Raw genomic sequence first — 19,099 nt, 5'->3', positions numbered from 1 at the left:
AGAGATGACAAAATCTTTCCAAGAAAAATTTGCCATCAGTGTTAATCAGCAAAGTCAGTTATTCACAGTGACACAACAGTGAGCAAAGGCAAACAGTGCATACACATATTAAACTCTTGAGAACGGTCAAAAGCATGGTTTCATAAAATTGACTCTAAACATAACAAATCATTTTATATGAAAGGACTCAGGCTTGGGCACCTAGCTTCCTATAGATATGAGTTCTCTGGGAGCAATCTTGAAGATGTATTACCCAACACTCCCCTTGGCACTGCTCATCAAGTTCATCACTAACATTTATTGAGCCTTTATTCCTACTAGCCCCTGACGCTGTACATTACAAACCACACATGGACAATTGTGCATCCTTTTTTAAAAGTTTGAAATAAGAGGCTAGAGGTGTAAATCAAAGGAGTCTCTATCCTTCTCTATAAAATTTCTTTTAAAAATGAGACTGCATTTATATTATACTTGTGTAATTTGAAATAAAATTTAAAACCATATCCTATTTTCCTGGGGAATGGTATGGTATAGTGGCTTATCTCTCTTTCTCTCCCAGTAGATTTTTGCCACAAATCAGATGTCTCAGAAAACAGACCCCGGGAGAGAGAGATTTGCATGAAGGAGGTTTATGAGAGAGCACTCTTTGAGAACACCTTCTATGAGGGGTGTGGAAAGAATTAAGCAAATGGAAGAGTTTGGCTGTGATTGCAGTTAGAGCACAGTCCTCAACCAATCCCACAAGGAATCTGCAGTTGGGATGGTTGCTCAGGGTTTGCCCTCCTAGAGGAAAGTGGCCTTGAAATCCCAGCATCAACCAGTCAATGGAGTGGGTTATGTCTCTTTAGCTGAGGGCAATTTCCAGGAGGGGCTCATCTAAGAGGTGTCAGTCACCAAGACTTCCAGCAGATAGGGCATGAGCACACGAATGCTCTAATCCTGATGCGGGAGTGGTAGAGAATCTGGACAGTGTCCATGACAAGTATATAAGTTCCTTGAGGAGAGCAGTTGTGACTTCCACTGCATTTTCTCCCCAGCCTTTTGCATCCTTTCTGGCCCAGGACAGAGATTCAGTGAAAGCTTGCTGAATGGATAAAATAACATGTCTCATAACTATAAAGCTCACTTTTGCTTGAGTATAAAGAGAGAGATGAAGAGTGATGAGAAACGAATCTAGAAGAAGTAAGGAGAGTTCTGTTATGGTTAATTTTATGCGTCAACTTGACTGGACCATGGGATGACCAGATAGCTGGTTAAACATTTCTAGTTATGCCTGGGAGGGTGTTTCAGGAAGAGATTAGCATTTCAATTGGTGGGTTGATGCAGACAGATTGTCCTCCCAATGTTGGTGGTGGGTATCATCTGCTTGGGAACACCAGGTATGCTCAAGAGCTCACCCAGGCCAAGGTCGGACCCCTCCCCAAGAAGCCAACCCAGTGCCTCCTCCCCACTTTCCCCTACTGACCAGTTGATCCAGCTTTCCACACAGATGTTGCTGCCTATTGTGGTGCCTTCTCTCAGGTTAGGAGCTCTCAGCCATCCCTAACCTCTCCCTCGCTGCTCTTCAAATTGCCCCCCAACCCCCAATATGCTCTCTCCCCTCCCCACAGAAGGAGCCACAGACTCCTAAGATGATGAATGTGCCCTAACCTGCCCTATTTGGAGGTGGGAACTTCCGGGAGGTTAATTAGGGTTAGATTACATCATAAGGGTGATGCCATCATGATGGGATTAATGCCCTTATACAAAAGAGACATGAAATTGAGACCTGAAATTCTCTGTGTCATATGAGGATACAGCAAGAAGATGTCCATCTACAAATAAGAGGGCCCTCACCAGAACCAAATTGACCAGTGCCATAATCTTGGATTTCCCAGCCTCTAGACCTGTGAAAATAAATATCTGTTGTTTAAGCCACTCAATCTATGGTATTTGTTATAGCAACCCAAGCTAAAACAGGTCCCCATCACAGTGATATTCATAAACTGCGTTAATCCACTGTAGAGGGTATGGGCTGTATTTTATGCACCTTAGGCATCCTTAGAAGGGTTTTAGCCAGTCCTATGATCAAATTTAGATTTTACATTGATCACTTTTGCCAACATTGTAGATGAGAACAAAACAGGAGGAATCAAGGTGAATCACAGCTATTTTAATAGTTTGGGTAAAAGTTGACGAAGCTCTGAAATAGAATTGCAGCAGTAGAAATAGAAAAAAAATATTTAAGAAATAGGACTTGGTTCTGTGTAGGGGTAAAGGGAGAGAGGGGAATGTAAAATGATCCCAAGTTTTCCAGCTAGTGTGACTAGACGGTGGAATCAAGTGAAATCTGAAACCCAAGAGGAGTTACAGTTGTAAAAGAGAAAATCTAGTAGGTCCTTGAGACCAAGGAATATGTCTTGCTCACCATTTTATTCCCAGCCCCTACCATATAGTGCTAAGTATGAAGAAGTATTATGGACAGAGGGATTATTAGAAAGTGAGGACAGTGGGTGAAGTGACATTCAAGGGTTTTTTTCCAGTATTAGTACATTAAATCATAAGTGAGTCCTGCACACTCTAATACTGTGAAATCATTTCTTGAGAAAGTAACTGGTAGTATGCAGCTCTTCAGAAGGAATGGTCAGAGGACATACTATAGAGGCCTTTCAAAAGTTCAACACAGGTGCCTCAGGCTTCTGCAAAGACTTGATTCCAATAGAATTTGTCCTATGTATTTTAACTATTTTTAAAGCTGTACTTGAAAATACACACTCAACTGTGAACTAGAATCATATCTGAGCACTTTAGAGATCACTAATATATTGCTTTGTGTTTTTATTTTTGACGGTGAGAGTAAATGTTATGAATCTGGATTAAAACGTAAATCCATACTAACATAATAACTTCTTTAATTTTTTTTTTTACTATCTTTGGGTACACTAAATAATTTAAATAAAAATTGTTATGTTATTTAAAAAACCCCCACCAATTTAGCCTTATCTCTTATTTTATTTTACAGACAAAGAAATTTAGGCCTAGAGAAGTAAAATAATATGCCCAGGATACAGAGCACATCAATGGAAGAGAAAGAGCTAGAAAGCAATTGTGTCAATTAAGAGTCTGATGCTCTTTCCACAGTACCACACTGCTGGGAAGAGATGGGATTTTCGTTCAGAGACTGCCTTGCTACCACTGCTGTGTAGTTATCTTACCCCCTTGTAGGTAATGTGACTGAGTGTTCAAAAGCACTTACGTAACATATAAAAGGTCAAGAAAAACCGTATCATTTATCTGGAAGCAAAAATTAAAGTCTATAAATTATAAACAAGAGTAATGACTCTGATATAAAAGAGAGTCACAGTACATGAATTAAATCCATGAGTCTGTAGAAAGAGACTGATGGACAAACAGGTTACTGAGGTAAAGCCCAGGCTGGTGAATAAATGGGGGAGAAAAAAGTTTTCTGCTCCTTCTGTTTTCTAAGGAAAATGCCTCTTATTTTCAGTTTCTCTTGCAACCTTTCTTCAGAGGTGCCTTCCTTTCATCAGCCAACCAAATGACGTTCACCAAAATGCCCACTGTAGACTATTCAGTCAGCGGCCTTCTGCTAAATACACTAAGTCCTTAAGTCACAGGGAGAAAGCAGCAGTCCCTGCCCTTGCAGAGCTCACACTTGCAGAGATAAAAAGTAGATTCACTTTTTGCCCCTAATTACTGAACCATAGCTATTTGCTCCTGCCTTTATCATTTTTATTTTTTTGAGAAAAATAATAGGGAGGATCAATGAATTGATTGCTTAATGAGGCATAGCCAATGATAACTTATATTCATTTTTACCTATCCATGTTTTTAAAATATCTACCCATGGTTTTTATTTTCCCTTTCACTAAACCAACAAAGTCCTTCCTCCATAGAGTACTATAATCACTGTAGATTATATGTGTTCATTTGATTCTTCTTCATCACAAAATGACAAACTATTTTCCTCTCTTCACAGTAAAAAGTGATTAAATTAAAACAGGGTAAGTGTACTTTTTCTGTAGAAATCCGGATAGTAAATATTTCAAGCTTTGCAAGTCTCTGTCGGCTCTACTCAACTTAGCCATTGAAGCATGAAAGCAGCCATAGACAACATGTAAATGAGTATGTCTATGTTCCAATAAAATTTTATTTATGAACACTAAAATTTGAATTTCAAATAATTTTCACATCACAAAACATTAATGCTTCTTTTTATTGTTTTCAACCATTGAAAAATGTTAACCCAGTCTTAGTTTACAGGCTGTATAAAGCAGGCCAGATTTGTCTTGTGGGACAGTTTGCCCACCCCTAAATTAGAATTTTAACTTCATTAACAAATGTTACCTAGGGCTTCCCTGGTGGTGCAGTGGTTAAGAATCCACCTGCCAATAAAGGGGACACGGGTTGAAACCCTGGTCTGGGAAGATCCCACATGCCGCCGAGCAACTAAGTCCGTGCACCACAACTACTGAGCCTGCGCTCTAGAGTCCACGAGCCACAAGTACTGAGCCCACATGCTGCAACTACTGAAGCCCGTAGCCCGGCCTCCACAACAAGAGAAGCAAACGCAATGAGAAGCTTGCACACCGCCACAAAGAGTAGCCCCGGGCTTCCCTGGTGGCGCAGTGGTTGAGAGTCCGCCTGCTGATGCAGAGGACACGGGTTCGTGCCCCGGTCTGGGAAGATCCCACATGCGGCGGAGCAGCTAGGCCCGTGAGCCATGGCCGCTGAGCCTGTGCGTCCGGAGCCTGTGCTCTGCAATGGGAGAGGCCACAACAGTGAGAGGCCCGGGTACAGCAAAAAAAAAAAAAAAATAGCCCCCGCTGTCGCAACTGGAGAAAGCCTGCATGCAGCAACGAAGACCCAACACAGCCAAAAATAAATAAATAACTTTTTTTAAATGTTTAAAAAATAAAACGTTACCTAAGAGATTAACTTTGTTTCAGAGATATATTTAGAGAAAGGCTAACTACTTCAGAATATACATTTGATTTCAATAAAGTATGAAATCATTTCCTGTTTGAGAATGAGTTGGTTAAGAAACAGCATCTTTCAAATAAGAGTAGTTCAAATAGGGAAGAGCCCAGTACAGCCAGCAAAAATTGATTATGTTAAAAGTAACCTTCAGTGCTTCAGTCTCTGTTCACATTTATTTTTACTGGAAAAGTAGCCGAATCTTGGTCTTGAGCTTGCCAGCCCTGCTGAGAGATCATGAGTCATGCCAAACTTGTCAGGAAACGGCTTCCTAAAAGCATTTATCTGGTCAACTCCCTGTCGTCAATTCGTGGATTAAAAACAAAACAACAAACAAACCAAAAAACCTCACCTGCAAACTAAACACGCCTATTTATCACTCATCTAATACCTTGGCTACACCAATAAGAAACCTACACTGTGGAATCCAAATCAAATTTCTGTGTTCGTTCACATAACCAGGACTCACAGAGAGAAGAGATGAGAATTTGATAGAAAGTTGTCCAAGTTTTAATTTCATAAGCCATGCAAACATCTTTAAGTGTTACTTAAATTCTCACATTTAGGGAAGCAGTAGGAAAATGTAGGCATGCCTACATTAATGGCTAAGCTCCAAACTCCAACTAAAAGCAAAATATTTTTATCACTTCACACATCAGTGAGAATTATTATATCTTGGAGGAGCTAACGTAAGTCTGTTTTACCATTCTCTCTAATTGGTACTTTGAAGAACCAGGTGTTATTAGCACTTAGAGAGAAAGACGCATCTTCCCAAGCCCGAATAAACCAGCACTCTATTGCCTCTTTGAAAGATTTATCATCAACCAGCTGTTGAATAGTACTATCATCTTGCTTATCTCATCCTTGGCTGGAATTTAGACTTCGATTATAACATCAGTTATAGAGATCAATTTTTAAAATTTAGAATCAATTCACATTTGGGTAAATGTGATTTTTCCTTCTCCCTATAGCCACTGCATCAAAAGAAATAGGCCTCCAGAAATAGAGACACAGATGTAGAGAACAAACGTATGGACACCAAGAGGGGAAAGTGGTGGTGGTGCGGGGGGTGGGATGAATTGGGAGCTTGGGAGTGACATATACATACTAATCTGTATAAAATAGATAACTAATAAGAACCTGCTGTGTAAAAAAGTAAAATAAAATTCAAAATTTCAAAAAAAAAATAAAAAGAAATAGCCCTCTGCTTCAAATAAGTTAGGACCACCACAAAGCTTATAAGAGGCAGAGCTGGAATATGAACTCCAGCAGACTGACCAACCCACGGCTCTTCGCTATGCGGCTACACTGCCTCCCTCTCTGCATAGCTGGTTACCTGTATGCTAGAAAGTACGAAGAACTTTTAGAAAGATTTAACAGTCTAAGACATAGGTCGATAAGAATCTAAGGTTGGATTGTGATTATAGGAACTATGAAGAAGCAATAAAGCTGATAAACATTCCTGTAGGTGAATCAACCAAATTTGCTAGATAGATTTGAAGGTAGGAAAAAAAGAGATTACAGAGACAAGAATAATACCCGTATTTTATTTTACAAATATTTATTGAGCACCTACCATGTGCCTGGCACTGTGCTAGATGTTGGGGAAAAAACTGTGGACAAAACAGACCACGGCTCTATGGCCCTGCCCTCTTGAAGCAAGATCACGTTAGTAATAGACAGCAGGTTATAGAGAGAGAGACTACGTCTAGAAGGGTGCACGGGAAATTTAAGTTTAAAATGTGAATGTATTATCTATTTTAAAAACTTCTTTTTTGAATCAGGCACTTAAAAAAAATGAAACCTCATTCATATTCAGTGTTTCTTAGGAAAGCATGTCACTCTGGGCGTTCTTTCACCTGAATAAGAATGATTTTTATTTTATATTTTCAGGCATGTTTGCCAAAAGATTACATTTGTAATACTTGGTGCATTTACAAATGGTCACTTCACTCTTTAATTTTGTAGAGTATTTTCTGGCCGTTTTTCTTCAGCCTGATAAAGACTGTGAAATGACAGGCCTTTGGGTCAGCTCAGATTGGGGGAAAAATAAAAACTCTAGAGAGAGGTATATGCGTCTCACTGTCTCTCATGTGGTCAGGGTTAGGTTTTACTTACTGGGGCCAGTAAGAGAATGTGGAGTTAGAACTTTAGCAAGACTGTTGCCCAGAGCCAAACAGCTAACAGAGTCAGGTCGGTTTGGTACAGAACAGAACTGGAAAATAGATAGACCAAGACTGATACAAAGACCAGGAGGGAGCGGTAAGCTACAAATCAAAGTATCTACAGAGACAAGATCAAGAGCAGATAGAGGGAATTCCCTAGTGGTCCAGTAGTTAGGACTCTAAGCTTTCACTGCTGAGGGTGTGGGTTCAATCTCTGGTCAGGGAACTAAGATCCCATAAGCCACACGGTGCAGCCAGAAAAAAAAAAAGAAGAGCAGATAGGGATGGGTAAAGTGATTCCCACGAACACTTCTAGATACTACATGCTAGATGTCCACAGCTGTCTTTTGGGGCAAATACGCATATATTTCCATGGTGAGTTAAGCTGGGGCAAAGAAGGCAATATTGCTCCTAGAGATTTCAGGTTTCAAAGAGAAGAATACGATTCAAGATCCTGAGGACCACTGGGAAAAATTTACCCAGCTTACACTTCACTGGCGTTACTTATGTGCGCTGTATGCTATACTACATGGCTTTATCTCCAGCCAAAGTTCATTTTTAAAAATACGTATTATACCTCCCACTAGTTAGTTGTAAAATTATTAGACATCGCAAAACATCTCGGGCAGTATGCCAAATGATATTAGAGCTATTATATATGTAAATAAATATATCTAGAGGAGCAAACACAAAGCCTGTTTGCCCTGTCAGACACTGTGCTTTTTAAAACATTTAACTTGAGTATGATTTTTTTTTTAAAGAACCTTCCGTTTTGACCATGACTAAAGGAATACATGCACATCAATAATCAGTAGGGGGAAAAACAAGGAAGGAAGGAGGGAGAGACAAAACATCTCCACTGGTCAAATTGAAGCATATCTCATGTTAGTGTTTTTCATTTTTTTTTTTGTTCACATGTATGATTTACATGGATGGATGGATGGATAATTATTCATCTGAGAGTTTTTTTTCACTAGACCTAGATACTCTTCTATTTTACTATAAACTTTTCCTTAAAATAATTTCTATATTAGAATCCATTAATTATAGATTTTTCATAGGTTGTACATATCTGTGGCAGGTTGGCTTCTCGAAGAAGCTGACTCAGACTCAGTTTACATTGTAGAATGTTTAGGAAGGAGAGTTTTAGGGTCAACACCTGGGGCAGAAGAAAGCAGGATTGAGTAGAGAGAAAAGTCATGCTGCAGTGCTGGCACCACAACAAGCTTGGTCCACACCACACTGAGTTCTGGGCCTAAAATTTGTCCCATTATACCTCCAATTCTATAAGTCAAAGTAGATGGGTTGCCTTGAGAAGGGTGGCTTTCTGCAGCCACCTGAAATCTGTTCGTTTGCCGGAAGACTGCCACATGTAACTGTCTGTTGATAGCAATCCCAGCAGCCGGGGCAACAAATCCTTCCTTGCAGGGAGATTTGGAAAGCATATCACCATATCCAACACAATACCATATTTAACTTTTTGTGTATTTTTATATCCTTACCAATTTTTCTTTATTAAAAATAACTCGGGCTTCCCTGGTGGCACAGTGGTTGAGAGTCTGCCTGCCGATGCAGGGGACACGGGTTCGTGCCCCGGTCTGGGAAGATCCCACATGCCATGGAGCGGCTGGGCCCGTGAACCATGGCCACTGGGCCTGCGCGTCCAGAGCCTGTGCTCTGCAACGGAAGAGGCCACAACAGTGAGAGGCCCGCGGACCGCAAAAAAAACCCCCCAAAACCCAAAAACTCAATACATATTTTTAAACATGTATTTAAGGTTATATATCCAAAACTAGAGTTACTGAGTTAAAATATTTGAATCTTTCTTGAAACATATGACAAACTACCCTCCAAATAATTGTTCCAATTTGCACTTGTACAAGCAGTGTACCAGAGCTGCCCATTTTACAAGTGTATCATCTTTGGATACTTTCATTTAAAAATGGTTATCTCACAGGTTAACATATTAGTTCTTTGAAAATTTACTTTCTATGGATTATTAGTGAATTTTAACATTAATTTGTTTCTCCAATCAATAATATAACTTGCGTTGCAAACTGCCTGTTTATTCACTTTGCCCATTTTCCAACTGATATGTTAGTATCACCATCATTAGAAAGGAGTTAAAAGAGTTCCCCACTAACGTACAGTAATCAAGACAGTATGGTACTGGCACAAAAACAGAAATATAGGTCAATGGTACAGGATAGAAAGCCCAGAGATAAACCCACGCACACATGGGCACCTAATTTATGGCAAATGAGGCAAGAACATACAATGGAGAAGAGAGCCTCTTCAATAAGTGGTGCTGAGAAAACCAGACAGCTACATGTAAAAGAATCAAATTAGAACACACCCTAACACCATACACAAAAATAAACTCCAAATGGATTAAAGACTTAAATGTAAGACCTGACACTATAAAACTCTTAGAGGAAAACATAGGAAAAACAATCTGACATAAACCACAGCAAGATCTTTTTTGACCCACCTCCTAGAGTTAACAGAAATAAAAACAAAAATAAACAAATGGGACTTAAACTTAAAAGATTTGGCACAGCAAAGGAAAGCATAAACAAGACAAAAAGACAACCCTCAGAATGGGAGAAAATATTTGCAAATGAAACAACAAAGGATTAATCTCCAAAATATACAAACAGCTCATGGAGCTCAATATCAAAAAAACAAACAATCCAGTTAAAAAATGGGCGGAAGACCTAAATAGACATTGTACCAAGGAAGACATACAGATGGCCAAGAGGCACATGAAAAGATGCTCAACATCACTAATCATTAGAGAAATGCAAATCAAAACTACAGTGAGGTATTACCTCATACCAGTCAGAATGGCCATTTTCAAAAAAGCTAGAAACAACAAATGCTGGAGAGGGTGTGGTGAAAAGGGAACCCTCCTGCACTGCTGGTGGGAATGTAAATTGACACAATCACTATGGAAATCAGTATGCAGGTTCCTTAAAAAACTACAAATAGAACTACCATATGACCCAGCAATCCCACTACTGGGCATATATCCTGACAAAACCATAACTCAAAAAGAGACATGTACCACAATATTCACTGAAGCACTATTTACAATAGCCAGGACATGGAACCAACCTAAATGTTCACTGACAGATGAATGGATAAAGAAGATGTGGCACATAAATACAATGGAATATTACTGAGCCATAAAATGAAACGAAATTGAGTTATTTGTAGTGAGGTGGATGGACCTAGAGTCTGTCACACAGAATGAAGTAAGTCAGAAAGGGAAAAACAAATACCCTATGCTAACGCATATGTATGGATTCTAAAAAAAAAAAAAAGAAAAAAAGAAAAAGTGGTACTGATGCACCTAGTTGCAGGGCAGGAATAAAGATGTGGACATAGCGAATGGACTTGAGGACACGGGGTGGGAGGGAGAAGCTGGGGTGAAGTGAGAGTAGCAGTGACATATATATACTACCGAATGTAAAATAGTTGGCTGTTGGGAAGCAGCCGCATAGCACAGGGAGATCAGCTCAGTGCTTTGTGATGATGACCTAGACGGATAGGATAGGGAGGGTGGGAGGGAGGCTCAAGAGGGAGGGGATATGGGGACATGTGTATGCATGTGGCTGACTCACTTTGTTGTGCAAAAGAAACTAACACAGTATTGTGAAGCAATTATACTCCAATAAAGATCTATTTCAAAAAAAGTTCCCCATTAAACTACTCTAGTTTCAAATTTGAGGTTGGTTACTTCAACATAATCAATTCTTCCCTCCTACCTAGACCACTTCATTCACTCATCTATCTTATTTGAGACTATATTTTTCTATCCGGTAAACCAAAGGAGATGAAGGTTATGCTGCAAAATAGCCCCACCCACAGCATAGTGCAACAGCATGTATTCTAGAAAAAGCCTTAGAGAGGTGCTTAAGGAAGTTACAGAAACACCATTGACTATATAAATAGATAAAATATACTGCCAATATAGTATTTGTCAGCAGCTAAGATATAAACTGAAGAACTGAATGATTTTCTTTTAAAAGATAAGAGCAATTTTTGGTTTATTATTAACTGACACCTTCAGTGTGCTTTGGAAATCAAGAATAAAAAGGCACTAGTAGATGTTTATTTTCTCCCTGTAAGCTTTTCATCTCTGATTTTGCCACAAGAGCCTATTTGCTTGGGGCCTTTCCATTTTAATTCAATCGGTTGCAAATTAATTTTCTGAGGAACAAAAAGTATTCCTGAGAGACGTATGAGTTCCATATTGCTTTTATTTTCATCTTTAGGTTTAAAAAAGAAAACAGAGTTAATGAAATTGGTAGTAATAATCTTCCTTTCATGTATTTTTTTTAGCTCTCGTTATGAATTTTTTAGTTGGTTTTTTTTTTAATAGTCAAGTTTCACAGCTACACAAATGAACATCCACCAGAACACCAATGTGTTAATTGTGGCCTATACAAATGATGTGATAAACTCCAGAAATCAAAGTGAGTTAGCTGTAATAAGCAGTCTCCATATGGAATCTGCTTTACAAATATTAAATGCAACACAGGCTTTCTTTCTTTTGGTGTCCAAGTTTTGCTTTTGTGTTTTTTTTTTTTTTCCTTTCATTACCTACTTCTCCAACCTACAGTTAACTTTTCTTACGGATTTTTCAGAAGCAAAATAATTCATCCCAAATATGTCACTTAATTAGAGTTAGTACATACAACTAAAAAGTTGTTAATTACAAGAGAACTGAAATAATTATTAGCAAAATAGGGACCCAGTTTGTGTAGGTTTAGCAGATTATCACGGTCTTCATGAGCTCACATTTGTCAGTGATTCAGAATCTATCTACTTGGAGCACAGCTAAAAATGAGAATTCAGAGGCTAGGTATCTCCAGTCCTAACAACAGTAATTTCAAACAGATTTTGGGGGTTTGTCTTTACAGAAATGGAAAATGCTCATTCAAACCATGTATGCACACGTACTCATTGCTCAACGGATATAACTGTTCATTCAACTGTTGGTAAGCAAGGAGGGGCAGTGCAGTCAGTTATTAGGAAACGGAAGTTTTGCTCTCCTGTAACCCCTGCTATATGATAGCTATCACAAGTGGGAATAAAAACACAAGTCATAAGACAAAGATTACAGTATCATCAAAACCGAAAGATTTCAAGGGAACAATACACTCTTACTCTTTCTCTGAAACCTCTGTCCAGTTTCTCTTTAGCCTAGGAATGGAAGCATTTTTTCCTGGTTTCAAAGACACATTGGTACTCAGATAAAAAGCAGCCTTCCTGCTCCTTCTTAGAAGTCTATATGACAAATGCTGTGAGTGCCCACACGCCCATGAGTGTGTCTTGTTAATTTGTTTGTTCCCAGGCTTCACTAGCTTGACTTCCCAAACCATCCTGTTTATGTTGAACCTGTGGGCTTGTGGAATGACAGCACTATGGTGGTAGACTCTTCATTTATCAGCTGTATTCTTGGAGAAGCTGCCTCTGAAAACCTTAGTTGAGAGTTTACAGTTTACACCCTTGGAAATAAACTAGGCCTGTCTTCCTTGAAATCACAGATCCTAAGATGATTTGAATAGTGGTCTCAGAAAGACAACAATTTCTTTTCTTTTTTTTTTTTTTTACTGTGGCAGTTTTACTGGCTGCTTAGCATTCTGTAATCACAAGTAGTTAAAAACCATTCAAGATTATCCTTGATATTTAGAACCTTTTTCCAAACTGTATATCCCTCGGGCATCTAAGCCACATAAGCCACATCTGTAGGGCTGTTCCTTGCTAACCCAACTGGAGTACTGGTAATGAGGGAGAGCTCTCCTGAGGACCTTATGACCCATACCAGCTTATCTAATAAATGAGTATTAGTAACTAAGTAATTGATTCCTCAGGATACAAGCACATAAAGCATGTGAGGCTAAAACAAATCTCCTGTTTTTGGCCTTAGAAAATACAAAAGGCACAAGGTTGATTTCAGAAAGGCAACAAATCCATGAATATTTCATTTATATATATACATAAATATATGAGAGAGAGAGACAGAGAGAGACAGAGAGAGACAGAGAGAGAGATCCCTATATTTGGGGGATAGATTTATGGTTTGCAATTCCATGGACAAGGGGATTTGGATGAGAAAGGAAAGACATCAAAGGGCAAAACATTTAGTCTCAGTCTGTGGGACACAGTTAAGACCCAAGCCAAGAATCCTGAATTGGAAGAACAAAATGAATACTCCCTCTACCATCACCAAACAACAAACGCTCAGGAGGTAACAGGCTTCTTTTTATGTGCCTCTTCTACCAAATAACAATGGACTAAATGCTCCTTGATGCCAAGCCATTTAACGTGTGTGCTTTGCATTTGGTGGGTGCTTAATGAGTGCTTCTGAGCAATTTTTTTCATGTAAATGTTCAGATCAGGGGATATATTGACACATTGTCATCAACATTTGTGAAGTGGGTGGAGCCCCTTTCTCCTTTTCTCTGCCTTGGTTCCCACTGTCACTTCAAGTGACTTCTCATCTTAATGTCATCAAAACTATCTCTTAGGAAAGGATATGTGATAGAGGGGACTTGGGTCAGTGCAATTTCTCCTCAGTTAGAATGGCTTCGATCAGCATCAAGTGAGTATTCTGGGGTCTCTCTAAGAAAATTCTCGCTGATTCAACAACGTGAAAACCATCCCAGTGGTGATGAAACAGCCATCAGGTCATAACCTGTACTTCCTTTGTCTCAGGAAACATCAGCTTTTTCCTTTGAAATGCAGATCCAATTTGTCACCACATGTCCCATGAATGCATATACACGGAAAAAATATCCCACAGAATTCCCCTTAAATCCTTGCTTAAAGCCCTTTAATGTCTTCCCTTTGCTTATGGCACAAAATGTAAAACCCTTAATGAGACCTCATGATCTCACTTACTTACCAGCTCATCTCAGCCCAAATGCCCTGGTTCTCTGTGCTCCAGCCACACTATTCTTTCCCAAGTTCTTCAGTGGAAGGGTTCCCGCTCACCTCGGGGAAAACATGCAGAGCCCTTACCTGTCCTACCTCTGCCTTGGCCAGCTTATGCTATCTATCAAGTCTCCTTTTAAATATCACTCTCATAGCACATTGAATTTACTGTAAGTAGAGGAACAGGATTAATAGGAAGATGTTAAGGAAATTCTGGATTGGGAAATTAAAATGTATTACGTTTAGTTAATCCAAAAAAGAATGAGTTTAAACAGTGAATTTAAGGGAGACATTGAGAAAAACAGACAAGCTAATAAGGAAAAGAAGTTAACATTTTTGAAACCTTAAGAGACAAGTTGGTCAAGGACCAATAGCCAGGGGCGCACAGAGCCCAGCCAAGACTGAATTATGTCTGAGGTCACCATCCCGGTCCGGGGACCCCTCTACAGTATTAATAATGAAAATGCAACATACAAATAAAATCAACAGGAACTAAGGGCAGGATAACATGTGGACTAGCTACCTTCGCTTTGGGGGAAGCTCACAGGCGGCGCTTGGGAAGGATTTACCAAGTGCACAAAGCCCAGTTGACAAAAGAATGGACTTGCACTGTAAATAGAAGAGACTTAAGGAGGCTGAGAGCTTCTGACATTGTCATGGTCAGGATTATCCACAATGCCTCACCTGTTCTGCCTGAGGCATTGTTTCCAGGAAGGAAAACCTAAGGCTCAGTGACTGTAGAGATCATTTTCACAAAGATTTAGTGAATCAGCTTGGGCTATCAGTATTTCTGTTAGCTTACTAATAGACTTCTCTTCCTCTTACTATCAACAGGGAACTCAGCCAAGGGAGTTGTGATAAATACAAAAGGAGAGCAAATAAACCAGTGATTACAATTGTCATTAAATGTTAATGTTGACATTTTTAAGACATTTGCTCTGGCTCAGCAACTAGACTGTAAATACCCATTGTGTAGAGCCTGTTTCTCTCACCGTTGTATCAATTGCTTATCGTGTTGCCTGGAACATAATCGGGACCCAGTAAATGCTTAGGTGGCTGACTGAATGGCACAGAGAATATATATAATTGTGGGTATTTTCCCAATCAATGTATGCTAGACATAGAGGGCTATCCCCAGTCCAAAAGGAGCACAAAATAAATGTCATATCGGCAAGTATATAGAAGAAGATACTCCACAAAAAATCTTCCACTTAATGGCAGTAATAGGGACAAGTCTTCTATCTCATAAAAACGTCTAACCGCAACCTTCGTCAACATACCACCTTTTCTTAATATGTGAGTTTGGAATTTGTGAGGTGAGAAAGGCATAGTTTTCTTTCTTATGTAAGTCTTATTTGGAGTGACTGTTTGAGATGTGTGTGACATATAGCAGCTCCCTTGATGATGCAGCTATCTAATCTCCATTAAAGGACTCCAATAAAAGAGAATCTCTGAAAATGGCTGGACTTTCTTTTAACAAAACTCTCTGAACATTCGGGCAACTGAAAATGGGGGTGTAGACAAAGGTCCTGAAATGAAAAACTTCTTCTCTGCCTTTAAACAAAGAAAAAAAGTTTTGTTTGATATCAGAATTTATCAAACTGACTAGAGGAAAAAGAGGGGACCAAGAATTCTGCCCTAAATCTCAAGGCATCTTCCAGCATGTAGGTCTGCGTATCTCATCCACACAGTCACCTACTGCCTTACAGTAGATGTGGTTCACACAGCAGCAGCATCCACGTCACCAGGGAGCTTAAGAAATACAGAATCTGAAGCCTCACTCCAGATCTACTGAAACTGAATCTGTGTTTTACCAGGCAATTCATGCGTCCATTAAAGTGTAAAAAGTACTGACCTGGAACCTATGGTATATGATGAAGACCCGGGGTTTATATGTTAAACTGTACTTTAGAATATTTTTAAAGGTAAATTTTTGAATTGATGGTGTAAAAGATGATTCCTCAGACACACATAGATGAAATAATTTCTTTTCATAGGAAGATACTAAAATTTAGAAAAGGTCAGAAACTACATCCTGCAGCTCCAAAATGGAAATTCAAACTGGTCTAAGCAGAAAGAACAACAAAACCATTAATCATTCTCTTCCAGGTCCTGTAGCTTCAGATCTGTTCACAGATAAGAAAGACACAAGGAGAATGCTCTATCCCCAGAGGAAAAGTCAAACAAAGCCAGGTGCTCAAAAGATACTTGAAGAGAAGCCCAGAAATTAGAAGTTGTACTCTTGGTAATACAAAAATAGTAACTATTTCTGATCCCTCTTTTTCCCTTCCTATGTACTTTAAATTTCTCTATTTGTATGCAGTTATAACACATTTTATGTCATTCCTCATCTTCTCCATTAGATTAAACCCATAAAGAAAATCACAGCTTGTCACCTGCTCATAATAGCTTTCAATTGTTTGTAAAGGCTTAATAAGTACTTTTTGACCACTCACTGCCTAAATACAAGAGACAATTAAATTTCCCCAAGGGGGAAGCATGTGATTCAATTTCTCTTGCAATACTTAACTACTTTTTCTATCTCCCCAAACCCTTCAAACCAACTCAAGTGTCACCACTTTAGAGAGATGTTCCCTGGCTCCCCCACTTCTTCCTTTCTACTTTCCAAGCACTTACACTGTGTTGTGAATCACCTACTGTCTCCATACTCAACTATGATATCCTTGAAGTCAGTAACATAACTCAGATGTAACTAGAGCCTCCCAGCTTAAATCAGATTTCAATCAAATGTCTCATTTCACAGCCTAGGTGAGTCCAACACCGTCCTCGCTTTTCCAGTAAATTCCTGTTCTTTCTTCACAATGTTGCCTCAACCTACGTTTAGCCTCTGTCCAGTTTTATGATAACTAGTACACTGACCTCAGTTTTATAGACATTCACCACGAGAACTCAATCATATTCCTGACTGTAGGACCTTTGCTCAAGACTTGGTGAGAGCAGAAGGACTGGAGGACATTGCACAGCACACCGTTTTTCTCCATCAGGAGACTAGTCGAGTCCCTTCACGTCCTCCCACTGTACACAGCCTGAGCTCCATTATGGGATCTAATCCACTACCTCCTGGACACACAGTCCAGACCCTGGCCCCCAAACCAGAGCCCAGGTTAGTCTGTTTTCTCCAGCATTCAGAACATCTTAGATGTTCTTACTCTAACCCTTTGGAATGTAGGTAAATCTCTCCATGGAGAGGATAAGACCAGAGCATTCAGTTTAGCAACCTACGGATTTGTCCCTGAGCCTGGGGTCATCCCCCTTGAAATGTAACTATATAACTCTTACCTCTGCAGAGGTAAGTATCTCTGGAATTCTTAATACCTAACTAGTCATAAATTAACTTCCAGCCTTGTTTCTTAATGCAAGTCTCAAGTTTCAGTAAAATGTAGATAGCCCTAACTCTGCAGCAACAAAAATGTTTTCTCTATATGCCCATGGTTGTTTATTCTTTATTCCCATGCTTAAGCGGTTTCTCTGTTTCATAGAATTTAGAGTTTTGTCAACCTGTGCCCAGGAATACATCTTTCTCATCATATCTGCCCAGAAGTTGGTGCATCGTCTCAGTCTGTAATTCAAGTATTTTTATGCAATATGAGAACTTTTTAATGACTGTCTCTTTCAGACGATCCTTTTTATCTTTTATTCTTTTATCTTTTTATCTCTCAGAAACAGTGGTTATTCACATATTTGTTCTCCTAGATGCATCCACTAGGTCTTTTTTCCATCATGGCTTTGAGATATTTCTTCCACCTTATCTTCCAAGATATTAATTTGACATATAGCTAAAAACTGACTCTAAAATAAAACAATGTTTTAAATAAAAAGAATTGGGTTCTTCTGCTATACCTCAATCTGCTTATGTGTGCTTATGATCTTTCTGGTTGTTAAATTGTTACTAGTCTCTTTTAGCAGATCTATTTGATCTTCCTATCTCTGGCTGTTGAGTCCCCCTAAAATTGTGACTCGGGTATGGTAGTTGGAGCACTCTAAGTAGCAGTAAGTCTATAAGCGGCAGAAGGTAAAGTCTTTCATATCCCTACAGGCCAGCAGTGCAGTAGCAGGATGACTCCCAGTCCCTCAGGAGATAGCATGAGGAAGGCCACCTTGTTTCCCAGATTCCCTGCATATTCCCAACTAAAGCGTGGGAGAACTTGGTTCACCCATTCATCTCCTCCTGGATTTCTTGAAAACTAAAGAATTTAAGCAAGCTGACATGGGGCTCATATTAGCCTTCTATCGAGGGCCTAAGATCTGTCACATTCAGAATCTCTTCCTGGAACTCGTTGGCCTTGGCCCCTGAAAGAGAAAACTGGTTCCAGATACCCTGTCTGGATTCTCCCAGGGTCCAAGACTCAATTCCTCCTAGCCCCAGTAGCTGTTTTTCTCAAGAGAAGAAGCTGGATTAGAATTGGGGAGTGCAAACAAACTACCAAGATATGATGTGAACCCATTTTCTGAATGAAGGAAGCAGCAGTTGAGTCCAAGAAGCTGGATAGGTTCAAAAGATGTAAGGCAGGTGGCAAACTGAACAGTGTTTACCAATGATTATAGGTTGGAAGTAAGGGGGAAGAATCAAAGATAATCAAAGACTTCTAGGTTGGAAAATTAATTGGGTAAAGTAATCAAGAAATCAGCTGTTTCAGTCTAGTAAAATTTCATTCCATCTCTGAGTTCATTGCTACTGAATTATCTGTGGCTCACATATTCTTTGAACTATACCTCTTCTCTGAAGGAACAAAATGACTGTCAAGAAGAATGAAGGATATTTAAAAATATTTTTACCCACAGGTCTACTTATGGTCAGGATTGCCCTGACCCCAGTTTCTAAATGTATCCCCCACCATCATACTTATCACCTTGCTGCCATTAGACAGATGTCAGCTAAGTGCTAGAGAATAAACTTCTTAGCATAAAAATCGATGCCAATTTGAAGCTGAGAGGTTTTTTTTTAGGCATGCACCATGACACACCATGATAGACTGCTTGGCATAGTGGTA

Source organism: Neophocaena asiaeorientalis, unplaced genomic scaffold (genome assembly GCF_003031525.2).
Source record: "Neophocaena asiaeorientalis asiaeorientalis breed wild unplaced genomic scaffold, Neophocaena_asiaeorientalis_V1.1 scaffold139, whole genome shotgun sequence".
In the NCBI taxonomy this organism is placed as follows: domain Eukaryota; kingdom Metazoa; phylum Chordata; class Mammalia; order Artiodactyla; family Phocoenidae; genus Neophocaena; species Neophocaena asiaeorientalis.
The sequence above is the reverse complement of the archived record's forward strand: the minus strand, read 5'-3'. Positions refer to the sequence as shown.